The sequence below is a fragment of the Saccostrea cucullata genome, unplaced genomic scaffold (assembly GCF_032062105.1).
Source record: "Saccostrea cucullata isolate Sc308-1 unplaced genomic scaffold, CSIRO_AGI_Scuc_v1 ctg11588, whole genome shotgun sequence".
Lineage (NCBI taxonomy): Eukaryota > Metazoa > Mollusca > Bivalvia > Ostreida > Ostreidae > Saccostrea > Saccostrea cuccullata.
In genome coordinates this window covers 1-15,349 of record NW_026922638.1, presented here as the reverse complement: position 1 = coordinate 15,349, position 15,349 = coordinate 1, and the positions used below count along the sequence as shown (strand labels likewise).

The following is a 15,349-nucleotide window of genomic DNA, read 5'->3' as shown; positions in this document are numbered from 1 at the left end:
CATTGCAAGGAATTAACATTGAAAGTTTCAGAACGATTGCTTGAGTAGTTATGGAGAAAATTGAAATTAAAGAATTTTAACATTCCCCTGGTTTCCATGGCAATAATCGATTATTTGAAAATTTTAAATGCAAGGCGCACAACTACAAATACTAATCATTAAAATAAAAAGAGTTTCATGACGAACGTTTAATGGACCAGAGAGAACACTCTCGGACAAAATTCGTCGCTTTTTACAGGTTTCCATGGCAACGGTATACATATTGGAACTGAACGACCTCACTGCACAACTACAACCAGTGATCGTCCTTTGAGGAAAGTTTCAGTAAGATTGCCCCAGCCATCTGGGTCTCCTTATACCTTTTGTTACAGCTAATGTGTGAATAAAGTTTGCTTACAAAAGAAGATTGGCATCCCCCCCCCCCCCCAATAGGATGTTTGAGCAATCAATTTTCCTTTTTTTTTTGTCTACATGCCTGTGCCTAATCTGATGCCAGCAAATTAATTTCCATAATAAGAATACAAACACAGCGCCCTCAGTCCTAATCTCAGCCAGAGTTTCATTAAACTAGAAATATGTCCATAGGACATGAATGCTAGGATATATTAGTAAAGCAACATGAAAATTTGTATGTGTATAAAATTTGATCAGTTTGGTTCAGGTAGGGCTTATAGTTACTAGGGAATAAAAATGTAGGTCAGATCCAGCATCCCAAGCAAGTCTGATAGTGTCCATCCCTAGCTGCATCATCCATGCAAATTTGGTTCAGGCAGGGCTTATAGTTACTTGGGAATGAAAATATAGGTCAGATCCAGCATCTGAAGCAAGTCTGGTAGTGTTCATCCCTAGATGCATCACCATGCAAGTTTGGTTCAGGTAGGGCTTATAGTTACTAGGGAATAAAAATGTAGGTCAGATCCAGCATCCGAAGCAAGTCTGGTAGTGTCCATCCCTAGATGCATCATCCATGCAAGTTTGGTTCAGGCAGGGATTATAGTTACTTGGGAATGAAAATATAGGTCAGATCCAGCATCCGAAGCAAGTCTGGTAGTGTCCATCCGGATCCGGGCCACAATTAAAGGGTGAAGGTCAAATGGCTAAAACGTAGCACATGTAGGAAATTCATATGCCTCCCTTTCAATGATAAAAATAAAAATAGCTCACATGTTTTAGATACTTTTGGGGTATAGAATAAAAGTAGAGTGTCTAAAGTTTACAATGATATGCAGCAAGGTGCATTTCAAGCAAAAATTATGCCTAGAAATATGAATTGAAAAGAGCATTCATTTGGTTTGTTTACACTTTTTTTGCCAAGCGAGAGCTATCCCGAGGTCATGACGTCAGAAGTTTATTAATAACCAGGGAATTCCACATTCAACACCCCTATTTCTGGATGTGAATATTTATCTGACATATTGCTCTATCATGTGGTTAAAGATATTTTGGAAATGAAGATTTTTTAAAAAGTTACAAAGAAAATAAAACACATGTTTTTACTATATAAGTCTATATGTAAGCTAATTGTGGTCCGGGTCCTTATGATGGGGTGCTTGAGGGTTTCCCCTGAATTTATTTTTAAAGATATGACTATGAAATTTTGACAGGAGGTGGGTTATGCATTTTGAAATAGTTTCATAAAATTTTTTTAAAAATATTTAAATATTTTAAAATTAATTTTTATAAAAATTAAAATTTTTTGAGTGATTGAAAAAATATTTAAATTATGCATCCCAGAATGCAATATTTCAGGGGAATTGATATGTCGGTGAAAGAGTTCACATTAGTGCATCCATTGTTTTTAAAAATAGAAAAACTGTTTTGTAATGTGTATTTGCATGTGTATTCTTAATAAGGGGTCCCTTTGAAGTCATAGATGAAAGACGAGGTGTTTATTGGAAATGACAGACAAGCTATCCATTGATTTCCCCCACCCAAAATAAGGCGCAATAAGAAGGTGGTGATTGGGCCAATATTTACAATAACATGTGCATGGATTTATTTGCAGGAAACCGCACGTGGAAATGGGATTCAGGCTTTGCCCGACTCATTATTGCACATGCAGGCAGAGGTTGTGTATTGGAGTTTATAATTTCAGGTAAGTGGAAATTATGTTGTGTAAAAATATGTACTTTTCACTAAAATAGAAATGGGGGTTGATGGGTTTGTCATTTCAAGGAAGATGGGGGGGGGGATAGTTTGTAGTTTTTGACAAAAATATTGATCAGTAAGTAAGTATGTATGTATGTATGTATGTATGGATGGATGTATGTAATGTACATGTGTGCGTATGTGTATGATGTGTCTTATGTATTTATGTGGAAGTTTTAGGGTTGTGGCCTGGTGTTAATTTTTACACGTTTCTTATACGACTTTGTATAGTAGGTATCTTTTCGAATAATTTGTTTGGCCCTGAGAAGGGCCGTTTTGTCTTTGTCTTGGCAACTCATGTCTGGTAGTAGGTGTGATCCTCTGGATTGTCTCCCTTGGACTGTAGGTAGGTGGGTTTGGGATCAAGTTGCCCTTTGTTGTAGGTGCATCCGGCTTTGGTCTTTCCTTTTCTAGCCGCCGCATGTTGTTTTATTAGCGTAGCTTTTCTCTGCATTTCTCGCCTTTTAACTGCTTTTCTCTTTCTGTATTCTCTGCGATAGGCATATTCCTGGTCAATGCTTTTTAGGTACTGATGTGTGTGGCCGGACAGTGGCAATGTAATCTTTGCTGCTTTCATCGATGTTGCTAGTCCCGGACTGTTGTTTTGTCGTAAAATCTCAGCTGAGAGGATTCCTTCAGCATTTCTTGAATAGTTGGTGTGCTTAGGTAAAACTTCGCTGACTGCTCTGTTAAGACCCTCACATTTCTGAGTTGACGTGTTGAGTTTCATTTCCTTAATGGCACTTTGGCTAAGTCGCATCTCAAGAATGACTTTTAACAAGTGCTTGTCATTTTCATTCAGGTGCAGGGATGTCAGTTTGTTCGGGGCGAGGATATAAGACTGATTCCACCAGTTGTGTCTGTCTCCACCTTCACACACCACTGAATTCCTTCGACATTTTGAACAGTCTCCTGAGTAGCAGAGGATGGTACTTTCTACGACAAGAGGAAGTTTACTACAGATGATGTTGATGTCTCCAGTGTAGGTATCCATGAGTTTCTTATAGACTAAGCTGCACCGGGCCTTTACATCTTGTGCAAAAACTTTTCTCATGTCGTCTAACCTCCTTCTTGTTTTGCAGGGGAACATCTCGGGGCTGAAGTGGGCACTGCGACACTGCCGGAACTGGGCTCTGCTGACATGGGTTGGGTCGGCCAGTCGAGTGACTTCCCAGTCTGGATGAAAAATTCGCATGGCATCTTGGAATCCCTGGGCTGACCGGGCATCACCGTCTGTTGTGGCGTGCTTCACCTTGAACCCATCCGCTGCCAGATCTTCGCCTATGGATTTAGCCATCTCGTACTCTGAAAGAGGTGAGAACATTTCAATATTAGCTGTGCAGTCTTCATGACCCCCCGGACAATGAACATCATAACCATTACCTCGAAGCCAGGTTCCAGTCCAGCAAAGTTTGTTCTGCATTGCCGCACCAATAATATACTGTTTGTCGGTGTTGGTCTCGCATGCAATGGCGTAAGCTTGTGATGCATTGTAGCCTGGCTTTTTGCTGCTACCGAAGGTTATGGAGTTGTAGCGTCCATCTATGGCAATGTCCAGTTCCTCTGGATGTTCTTGACCTTTGACCTGGTTGATGGCCTTAGCCAGTTGTCTCTTCTCACCCATGTCTTTTTTATTCAGGGCTAGAGTGGCTGTGTTGACCTGGTTGCTGGCCCTTTGCATGGAACTGCGGTTTAAGGAGGTGGAAATTGTCCAAGGCAGCTACCATTTCCCGACTGCGTCGATTCCCCATGGAGGTGTTCTGCAGGGCTAATTGAAAGTTCCAGTTGATACTGGCAGGATTAGGGCCTGGTTTGTTAAAGGTAGGAATTTCAGTGTATAATTTATAGTAATTTGTCTGAAAATTACATACCGTACACAGTAGTCTCTTCTGCCATCCAAACCCCCATTTCCTCTGTCCTGAGTATTCCCACACTGGAAAATTACAGTGCTTGGCCTGGTCAAAGTGGCATTTGGCTGCATCATTAAACATTTCCAAGACCAATGTTATGTCAACAATGCGGTTTCCCTCAAATTCATAAGACGTCTCTTCATTTTTTAGCTCCTGGCATGGCTCAGGTCTGGGACGAAGGATCGGTGTCCTTGAGATGTTTCCCTGGCCTTCAGCAAGGGGATGTGCTGTCTCGGTCTCTGGGGATCCCTGGATGTTTGACGCTGAACTTGAAGCTCCTGCGGCATTTGACGTAGCCTGATGAGCCTTAATATAATGAGTGTTCCCTTTTTTAAATCCAAAATTAAGATTTTTTCTTCTTTTACGGTCACCTTTCATTGTTTTCATGTGTAGTGAAGAGTGGATTTGAAAGCAAGATTGAATTATGACAATGTTTATTTGGACACTTTTTAGTGGTATTTACTGCAATATATTCCTTTGACAATCACCTGTCAAAACAGACTCCCATAGGGTATTAAGATTATCTATACAAAGACTCTTAGCCAATCAGCTGCACATGGCCCCTCTTCACAGTCAGGAAAAAGGATATGGGGGTGGGCTTAAAAATCTGTTTATTTTGAATGTTATGTACACTTTTATCAGTAATGTGATACATCATTTGATTTATGAATAAATGTACTTTAAATGTTTACCCCTATTGTCACTCTCAGATTTTCATGATAGATTTTATATTTCTTAATTTAAGAAAATTTTATGAAAATGCAGGGTACAGATCATCAAATTACCTAGAAATCTAAAAATCTTGTATTTTACATATTTAAGAGTGTGTGTGTGTTTAAGAGGTATCAACAACTTACTTGTAATAATTAGTTCCTTTTTTTTACATATTTCAATTTTAAAATTTCATACTTGCCATTTTTTGCCATTTTCTTTCCTGTATTGCCTTAGTATACACAATATGTAATTTTACATGTAGATATCAACCAATTTCAATCAAACTTGGTATATTAGTTAAGTAGTATCTAAGGATTTCAAATATGGCCTTAAAATTTTTTAATGAATTTTATGCCCCCATATAGGATCCGGGCCACAATTAAAGGGTGAAGGTCAAATGGCTAAAACGTAGCACATGTAGGAAATTCATATGCCTCCCTTTCAATGATAAAAATAAAAATAGCTCACATGTTTTAGATACTTTTGGGGTATAGAATAAAAGTAGAGTGTCTAAAGTTTACAATGATATGCAGCAAGGTGCATTTCAAGCAAAAATTATGCCTAGAAATATGAATTGAAAAGAGCATTCATTTGGTTTGTTTACACTTTTTTTGCCAAGCGAGAGCTATCCCGAGGTCATGACGTCAGAAGTTTATTAATAACCAGGGAATTCCACATTCAACACCCCTATTTCTGGATGTGAATATTTATCTAACATATTGCTCTATCATGTGGTCAAAGATATTTTGGAAATGAAGATTTTTTAAAAAGTTACAAAGAAAATAAAACACATGTTTTTACTATATAAGTCTATATGTAAGCTAATTGTGGTCTGGGTCCATCCCTAGATGCATCATCCATACAAGTTTGGTTCAGGCAGGGTTTATAGTTACTTGGGAATGAAAATATAGGTCAGATCCAGCATCCGAAGCAAGTCTGGTAGTGTCCATCCATAGATGCATTGTCCATACAAGTTTAAGTCAGGGAGGGCTTAGAGTTACTAGGGGATAAAAATGTAGGTCAGATCCAGCATCCGAAGCAAGTCTGATAGTGTTTATCCCTAGACGCATCATCCATGCAAGTTTGGTTCAGGCAGGGCTTATAGTTACTTGGGAATGAAAATATAGGTCAGATCCAGTATCCGAAGCAAGTCTGGTAGTGACAAACTCTAGATGCATCATCCATGCAAGTTTGGTCCAAGTCGGGCTTATAGTTCCTTGGAAATGGACCTGCTCCAAAAACTTTAACCTGGTCACTCATCTGGAAAATGTAGGTCAGATCCAGCATCCGAAGCAAGTCTGGTAGTGTCCATCCTTAGATGCATCATCCATGCAAGTTTGGTCCAAGTAGGGCTTATAGTTCCTTAGGAATGGACCTGCTCCAAAAACTTTAAACTGGTCACTCATCTGGAAAATGTAGGCCAGATCCAGCATCCGAAGCAAGTCTGGTAGTGTTCATCCCGAGATGCATCATCTGTGCAAGTTTCTATCAACATGTGAAGTTTGATAACACCATCTTGAATGGTATGTTTAAAACTGGGCTAAACACTAATTTAAGAAAAGCGAGGTCAAGGTCAAAGGAAAGGTCAAGGTAAAAAAAATGTTGATGCAGTTGCATAGCTCTCATCAATATCTATCAGCATATGAAGTTTGATGAAAATATCTTGGATAGTTTCTTTGAAACTTAGCTTTGAACAGAGCTAAACGCAAAGTGTGACGGAAGGACGGAAGACGGACATGACAAACACTATATGCCCCGGCCATATTCATGGCGGGGCATAAAAAATTCTTTTACGCATTTTAATATCCATGTATATGCAGATACTTAAAAATAAAAAAAAGGTCCTTGGGTCACATTGCTCACCTGAGCACATGGGCTCTAGGTAAAGCGCAAATCAGCTTCATTTTGAAAAGTTTACAGAAGGGGAGGGGCTTGAATTTTAGAATTTTATACTACTTTAGCTTGAAAATGGCATTATATCAATACATACTCGTATATAGCATGCATATATAACTTTCTCGTTCTTGAAAAGATTTTTTACCCTAAATATTACTTAATAAAAAAATGATCTCCCATGATTTGAAAAATAAGAATCTTAACTACATGAAGATGCACCCTACCCCCATGGAGTTCTGGTTTGAACAATCTTGAATCTTCACTACCTGAGGATGCTTCCATTTAAATATCACCAATCATGGCTTTGCTGTTCTTGAGAAGATTTTTCCTAAAAATTCCAATGTTAAACTTATCCATGTGTTCTAACAGATATACAAGAGAAATCCTGAAGAAAAGTTTTTGGCTGTATTGGAAAAATGTGTAATTAAATAAATTTTATGTAAATAATAAATTGTTCACCATGACCAAGCTGTAACAACAAATTAACAATAGCACAGCCTTAAAACAAAATGTTCATCTAAGTATAATTTATTATTGTAATGTAGCCTACACAAAATACTTTTCTGTAAGGAAGGCCTTCTTTACATAAGTAAATGTCGGGCACATGGCTTTTTATAGAAACCAATCTGTTAGAATCCCAATGGGCACTAATTGTGCTGATTTACTAGACTACCTGTTTGTACATTCATGAAGAAGAGTTTATTCAGAAACTTCTACATGAGAAAAGCTCCGTGGGGATCCGGGTTAGAATAGATCCTCAGTACCCCCTTGCTTGTCGTAAAAGGCGACTAAATGGGGCGGTCCTTTGGATGAGACCGTATAAACCGAGGCCCCGTGTCACAGCAGGTGTGGCACGATAAAGATCCCTCCCTGCTCAAAGGCCGTAAGTGCCGAGCATAGGCCTAAATTTGCAGCCCTTCACCGGCAATGGTGACGTCTCTATATCAGTGAAATATTCTGGAGAGGGACGTTAAACAGTATACAATCAATCAATCAATCTACATGAGAAAAATGCAAGAGGTAAAATGAGCAAAAAAAATTGATATAATATAACATTCTGTAAACAAAACAAAAATGAGAGGAGTGCATAAAATAAACCTCCCCTTGAAATAAATCACACATACAGATAATTAGGGACGTTATTGTCATTTTAAAAAAAAACACTATGACATTTAAATTTGTGATTTGCAACATTTATATGCAAAAATCATTATTCAAAACAATTGACAATTTTACAAATCTTGGCATATGCTTAGTCACAACATTACATTTTTATTTTTCATCATGACCAAGGTGAGCACAGTAGCCAATGGGTCTGTGAAAGTGACCTACATTAAAATAAACTGTCAGCTAAAGTAATCAGTTACAACAATTTATCATTTGATTTCACTTTCAACTAGTGCTAATTGTAACGGGAACCGTTACAGATGTTCCCCAAACGCTCCCCAACTTCATTTTGGTGCCATATTCCCTGTAAGTTTCATTAAATAAGACAAACTCTGTGAATTTTTGACTTTAACAACGTTTACCGAGAAGGATACCAATTACCAAAGATTACCAATTATATTCAAACTGTAGTATTGCACCCGTGCGCATGTGAATGCATGTGCGTTATGACCATATCATCTTGTCTACACTATTTATATATTTTAATATGCTATATATTAAAGCATTCAGTCCAAAAGTATTAAAAATTACTCATTAAAATGTATTTTTAGTTCCACATGCATGCACGTGCATGATGGCCATACCTTCTTTTAGGAGTCCCTTATATCTATCTATGTTCTAAATCTCATCCTGTTTGGTTGAAAAACAAGGGAGTTATGGCCATTTCAAGTTTCAGCCAATCAGATTGCAGCACACGTGCATGCGTGTGATTTCATGATTTTTTTCTATATCATATTGTAGGATATCCTAATGCATGTCTATGTTTTAAATTTCAAAGCATTTCGTCAAAAAACAAGGGAGATATAGCCATTTAAAGTTTCAGCCAATCAGATTGCAGCACGTGCGCATGAGCATACTTTCATGAGAATTTTTATACATCAGGCTGTAGATCTTCATAATGTAGGAATATGTTCAAAATTTCAAAGGTTTATGATAAAAAACAAGAAAGATATTGAGACTTTAGTTTCAGCCAATCAGAGCAAAGCACACGTGCATGCGCGTGCGATCTTGCTATTTTGACTATGTCATCTTGTGAATACTACTAATATATACTTATAAAATGAGTTTCAAAGCATTTCCTCAATAATTTTAATAGTTACGTCTCTAACAATTATATTGGACATTTCTCGTGTTGCACGCGCGAGCTCTTGCAAGCACATGTGCATGCACATGCTTTCATGAAAAATCTTATATTACAGGCTGTAGATCTCCCTAATGTATGACTATGTTCAAAATTTCAAATGATTTTATCAAAAAACAAAAAAGATATTGAGACTTTAGTTTCAGCCAATCAGAGCGAAGCACACGTGCATGCGCGTGCTATCTTGCTATTTTGACCATGTCATCTTGTGCATACTACTAATATATCCTTACATTATAAGTTTCAAAACATTTCGTCACAAAATAGAGAAGTTACGATTATATCCATTATATATTGGTCATTTTAAGTTTCGCACGTGCGCGCTCTTGCAAGCACGTGCGCGCAAAATGACCTTGATTCCGCAAATCTACATAACATGCCTACTTACCCTAAAAAGGTTTCACCTAAGTTGGATGAGTAGTTTACAAGATCACTCGCGGACAAAATTTTCCAAAGAAGAAAAATAATAATAATAATAAGAATAATAATAATAAGAAACAGAGTAAAAACAATATGTTCCCCAACTTCGTTTGGGGAACATAATTAAGGGCATACAGAAACACTATATTGTAATGAGAAAAACAACTGCACTATTTCTGATTTTGTCCATGATGTAAACAGCCCTCAATCTGTACATGTTTCATCAAATGGCTATCTTTCTGTGGCAATTGGTCTCCAAGGATTGATTTTGTGAAGCACATGTTTTGTCTATCACAGCAGTGTCGTACCATCAATTTATTTTTTCTGTTAACTGATTCCATGAGGTCACAGATTCCTTATCAATAAATCATCAGGCAGTCCACTTCAAACACCTTTGAATTTAAAAAATGTACTACATAAAATTTAATTTTATGATCAAATCTGATCATTATGCCCATAGGAAGAGCACAATTAATATATATACTTGCCTATAAGTCAGTCCACCTATAAGTCGGTTGTATTTTTATGCTCGTGGATCGATAGATCCGAGGCGTATATTGTTTTTGTCCTGTCTGTCTGTCTGTTTGTTTGTTTCTTTGTTTGTCTCCAAACTTTAACCTTCGTCATAACTTTTGAACCATGAAAGGTAGAAACTTCATATTTGGTATGCATACTTCACTAATTAGGTGCTTTCAAATGACCTCAATATTAATGACCTTGTGACCTTGAATGAGACCTATATGCTAAATATAACTTTTCTGTCTGCAAACTTTAACCTTCGCCATAACTTTTGAATCATGAAAGATAGAGACTTCATATTTAGTATGCATACTACACTAATAAAGTTCTTTCAAATGACACCAAAGTCAATGACCTGGTGACCTTTACTGTGACCCATATGCTAAAAATACCTTTTTCGTACCTTTCACCATAACGTTTGAACCATAAAAGATAGAGACTTCATATTTGGTGTGCATACTCCACTAATCAAGGTCTTTCAAATGACACCAAGCTCAATGACCTTGACTGTTACCTATGCTAGTAAGCTAAAAATAGCTTTTTCGATTTTTGTTGCCGCCGGGCGCATAGTGTTTCACAAACACATCTTGTTTTTGGTAAATTCGGAGAGATTTGTCATTGACCTGCTTATAAGTTGGTACAACTTTTTGCCAGAATCATAACTATTCGTTTGACATTTTAAATCAATGCACTGATGTTTTTAGCTGTTTTTTATGAGCTCGGATCGATAGATCAAGGGTGTATATTGTTTTGTCCTGTCTGTCTGTCTGTCTGTTTGTTTGTTTGTTTGTCCCCAACTTTAACCTTCACCATAACTTTTGAACCATAAAAGATAAAGATTTCATATTTGGTATGCATATTCCACTTATTAAGCTCTTTCAAATGACACCAAGGTCAATGACCTTGGCTGTGGCCTATATGCTAAAAAAAGCTTTTTTCTGCAAACTTTAACCTTCGCCATAACTTTTGAACCATGAAAGATAGAGACTTCACATTTGGTATGCAAACTCCACTAATCAGGTTTTTCCAAATGACACCAAGGTCAATGACCTTGTGACCTTGACTGTGACCTTAATGCTAAAAATAGCTTTTTTCGAACTTTGTTGCCGCCGGGCGCATAGTGTTTCACAAACACATCTTGTTCTATTTATAATTTTCGAATTAATGCTGATATCTAATTTTATACCATTAAACAAATATATAATGCACATCTAATTAAGATAAACATAAAACTATTGAAATGAGTAAATACTCTATGTACTTTATGTATAACTTTTAAATGCATAAATGATTATACATATATAGACTTTGTTCTTCAGTAATCGTCAGAAATATGTATGAAATGCTACGTCTTTGTGACTCACCTATAAGTTGGACATAGAGTTTTGGACCAAATTTAACTGCCAAAAAACCAATTTATAGGTGAGTTATAATATAGCTATATGAAATAGCCTTAAAAATCTTTACCATCTTGTTAAAAATGATGCTGTGAGTTGAAGCTTGTAGCCTTGTTAAAACTAAAGGTTTTAACCCCTATGTACGAGGGCTGTTCAATAAATAATGTCCTTGGTGCTCGGAATGAAGCAAAAGATGCTTTTCAATGTTTTAGTCTTAATGATTTAACTTAATAGATATTCTCTTTAAATCAAAACACAAAACACAGGTCTGTAACATTTTTATCCAATTTCTGATTGTTTTTAGAACCCATTTTTGAGTATGACCTTTGTTTAGTATACTGGAATATAAGCCTTCCTGGACCTTTTTCTTCATTTCTGAAAGGTTATTTTTTTCAAGTTTGGAAATAACAAGTAAAAGGATGAAACATATGGCGAATATTGTTGGTGTGGTAAAACATTAACTTTCAGTTTATCCCCAAAACGTCTTTATTCTTCAGGGAGTGTGGGTTAAATGGCTGCTGTCATGAAAGACATGTAATGGATTCCTGATTCTGGTTCCTTTCTCTCATAAAACTTTCAAATTTTTTGCAAAAAATTTGCTTTCTAGACTACTTCAGAAATTAAACTGCCTCCTGAATATATATTTGAACAAAAAGACCACTAATATTTAAGAATATGGCATATAAAACTGTCTTTGTTCTCTTGCAATTCTTTGCTCTTTTCAGACCTTTGTATGATTTGGTCAAGTGCATCTTATTGTAAATTTGTTTTGAGGGTTTAAAGCAATGGATTCCAATTTCATTATCTGTTTAAATTTCAGACATACATGAATATGCTACAATTTCTGATTTTTTGAAAAATAATTTTTTAGATATTCTCACACGCTGTTGTTTTCATTTATTTTTCAAAACATAGGATGATCATTTTGTAATTTATTGATTCTTTACCAATTATTACATTTTAAATGCAGTGTCATGAATAGCCCTTGTTTAAAAGCTCCTCACAATGAAGATACGTGTATGAGATGAAAATGGTCACACAAAGTAATATCAATTCATTAAAGATTCAATCATGAGATGAGTAAAGCTCAATGCCATATGATATCTGTTACATTGTATGTCATAAAGTTCAGGACATTAATTATTGAACAGCCCTCATATATGAGAAACCTACATACCAGGTGTATCAAGTTTGAGAGTTTGAACTTCCAGAGATCAAAACCTTGGCAGATCTAATTTATGAACTTTGACATTATCCAAAAAAGACCTCTTGGCTGCAGAAATTTAGCTCTGCAGACTGTTTAGAAAATTCAGAGTGACGCCTTGTATTTTTTTCTTGTCGACCAGAGAGCTACATGTACAATTCTATGGCCAAAATGTTTGCACAGTCTCTAGCCATATCTCTGTAAAGTATGTCATAATGACATTCTACTGTATGTGAAAAAGATAGTAATCTTTTTAGAAGTTTCATTTCCCACAGACCCATAGAATTTGAAACTTCGGAACCATGGGGTTTACATTTTTGTCTTAATAACCTGTATTCAGGGTCCTAATAATTGAATCTTATGCTCATAATCAACTGTCTGGCTGAGTACAATGTTCAACATTTTGGTGTGGAAAAGAGATGACATTTTATATTAAACAATTTATGGTCATGTCTTTTCATGAGCCTTTGGCTCAGGTGAGCTAAAAACACAAATCAGCTCAGTATTGAAAAGTTTACTTGTTGGGGGAGGAGGCTGAGTTTTTCATTACTTGAGAAATTGTCATTCTATCAATAAAGCATACATGTTATATATATTTCTATGTAAAGATTTCATTGCCAATCATGACCCCTGTGACCTTTCCCCAGATGTCATGATATGAACAAACTTGAATTAACTCTAACTGAGGATGTTTCCCTATTAATATCACTAATCATAGCTTTTCTGATCTTGAGAAGAAGATTTTAAAAGAGATTTTTCCTATGTATTCCTATGTATCTTATGTAAAACTTTGATCAGCCATTGTAGCTCCACCCTATCCCGAAGGGTCATGATTTGAACAAACTTGAATCTACACTACCTAAGGATTCTTCCAGATGAGTTTTATCTTTCCTGGTCCAATGGTTCTGGAGAAGAAGATTTTCAAAAAAATTTCCTAAATATTCCTATCGAAAAAAACTTTGATCAGCCATTGTGGGTCCGGATTATTTGAACAAACTTGAATCTATAATACCTAAAATCAAAATGCTTCCACATGAGTTTCATCTTTCCAGGGCCAGTGGTTCTGGAGAAGATTTCAAAAGATTTTTCCTATATATTCCTATGTAAACCCTTAATCAGCCATTGTGGCCCGGTCCTACCCCTGGGGGTCATGATTTTGACAAACTTTAATCTACGCTACCTGAGGATGCTTCCATGCACATGAGTTTCATCTTTCCTGGTCAAATGGTTTTGAGAAAAAGATTTTTTAAAGATTTTTCCTATATATTCCTATGTTAATTTTTGATCAGCCATTTTGGCCCCACCCTACCCCTGGGGGTCATGATTTGAACAAAGGATGAGGTGACTTGCGGCCCCTCGTATACTGACAAAAAATTAAATGTCTAAATTTTACTCAAATTTTTATATGTAACTAATCACTGATATGTGTACCTTTATAGAGTACTATTTTTAAGAAAAATAGAAACGTGATTTGAAAGATATAGATCTTTTAAATTGGTAGGGGTATCATGTTTACATTCAATTCCCATTGCATTTTAACCCCGCCCCACTCTCTGAAGCCCTTAAAATATACGAGCGCAGGTAGGTACAATTTTCTCCTTTAGCTGGTCACTGTATTTCAATGAAATCTACCTACATGTGAAAGGAGAAAATTGTACCTTACTGCGCTCACATGCTATTTTTTGAAAATTGTAAAATCTAGTCGCCCTTTCTCATTATAAACAGATCAACGGAACTAGATTTTCTGACGTAAAAATGAATTGATATGCTAATCGAGGCACAGGCGATACTTTCTAACTGACCAATCAGCTAAATGAAATTCGTTACGAGTGAGTACCACAAAAATACTATGGAAACATGCTTGGAATTTTACTGCTTTCCGATATTTTTTATGCATTTGAGTCAAGATTAGACATGGATCTACATATGTATCATTTCCGAGACCACAGTAAAATTCATATACAGTTACTAACAATTGATAGAATATACATGATATACATTAGTTTAAAGTTTTGTAGCGTGTTTGGTGAGCAATTCGCTAGGTCTACACATATTCCCAAGTATCGGTGAATACATGTTTCATGTGCATTTCTCGTCCTATAAAAACCACATATGCTGAAAATCCATGCGTATTATGCGTATAAACAGCAATGGCTGACCATTATAAAAGTTTGAAATGTAGAAAAGGATAACAGGTAAATTGACCTAAACCACGTGTCTGCGATAAAATGTTAACGTACTATGCCAGCATGTTTTGTTGTTCTGTCATCGGATTGGACAATGACTAAATGCGAAATAATAACAATAACCATATAAGGTCTTCTCGGACACGCATATCCCTCTATTGTTCTAAGACCCGCCCATTTTCTTGCCATAAAAGAAAATATTCGCACAAACCTGGCCGAATTTAGCTGTGATAGGGTCTAAAAAATCAAAGATAATGCAGTATTACTTATAGTTAAAATGTGTCTGAACTATTGAAACTATTCAAAAGACGTCGTTTTTATTCACTCATGTTTGAAAAATATCAACATCGTTGTAGATTAAATATAAATCGTCGTGGAAAAGGGGCCCCAGATAGCAGTTATGTCACATCATCCTTTGAATCTACACTACCTGAGGATGCTTCCACATGAGTTATACCTTTCCTGGCCCAGTGGTTCTGGAGTAGAAGATTAAAAAAAAAATCCTATATATTGCTGTGTAAAACCTTGATCAGCCATTGTGACCCCACCCTACCCCCGGGGGTCATGATTTGAATAAACTTGATTCTACACTACCTGAGGATGCTTCCACATGAGTTTCATCTTTCCTGGCCAAATGGTTCAAGAGA

The 15,349-nt window shown here is 36.4% G+C and overlaps 1 long non-coding RNA gene across 1 annotated transcript; it reads left to right on the top strand.

Annotated features, from left to right (window-relative positions):
* The first annotated feature begins 1,801 nt into the window (after positions 1–1,801).
* Positions 1,802–4,747, top strand: LOC134262124 (uncharacterized). The gene is made up of 5 exons (XR_009990951.1): positions 1,802–2,095; positions 2,951–3,130; positions 3,231–3,462; positions 3,788–3,969; positions 4,209–4,747. It is a non-coding gene; the product is annotated as an uncharacterized LOC134262124 (long non-coding RNA).
* Positions 4,748–15,349: the final 10,602 nt, after the last annotated feature.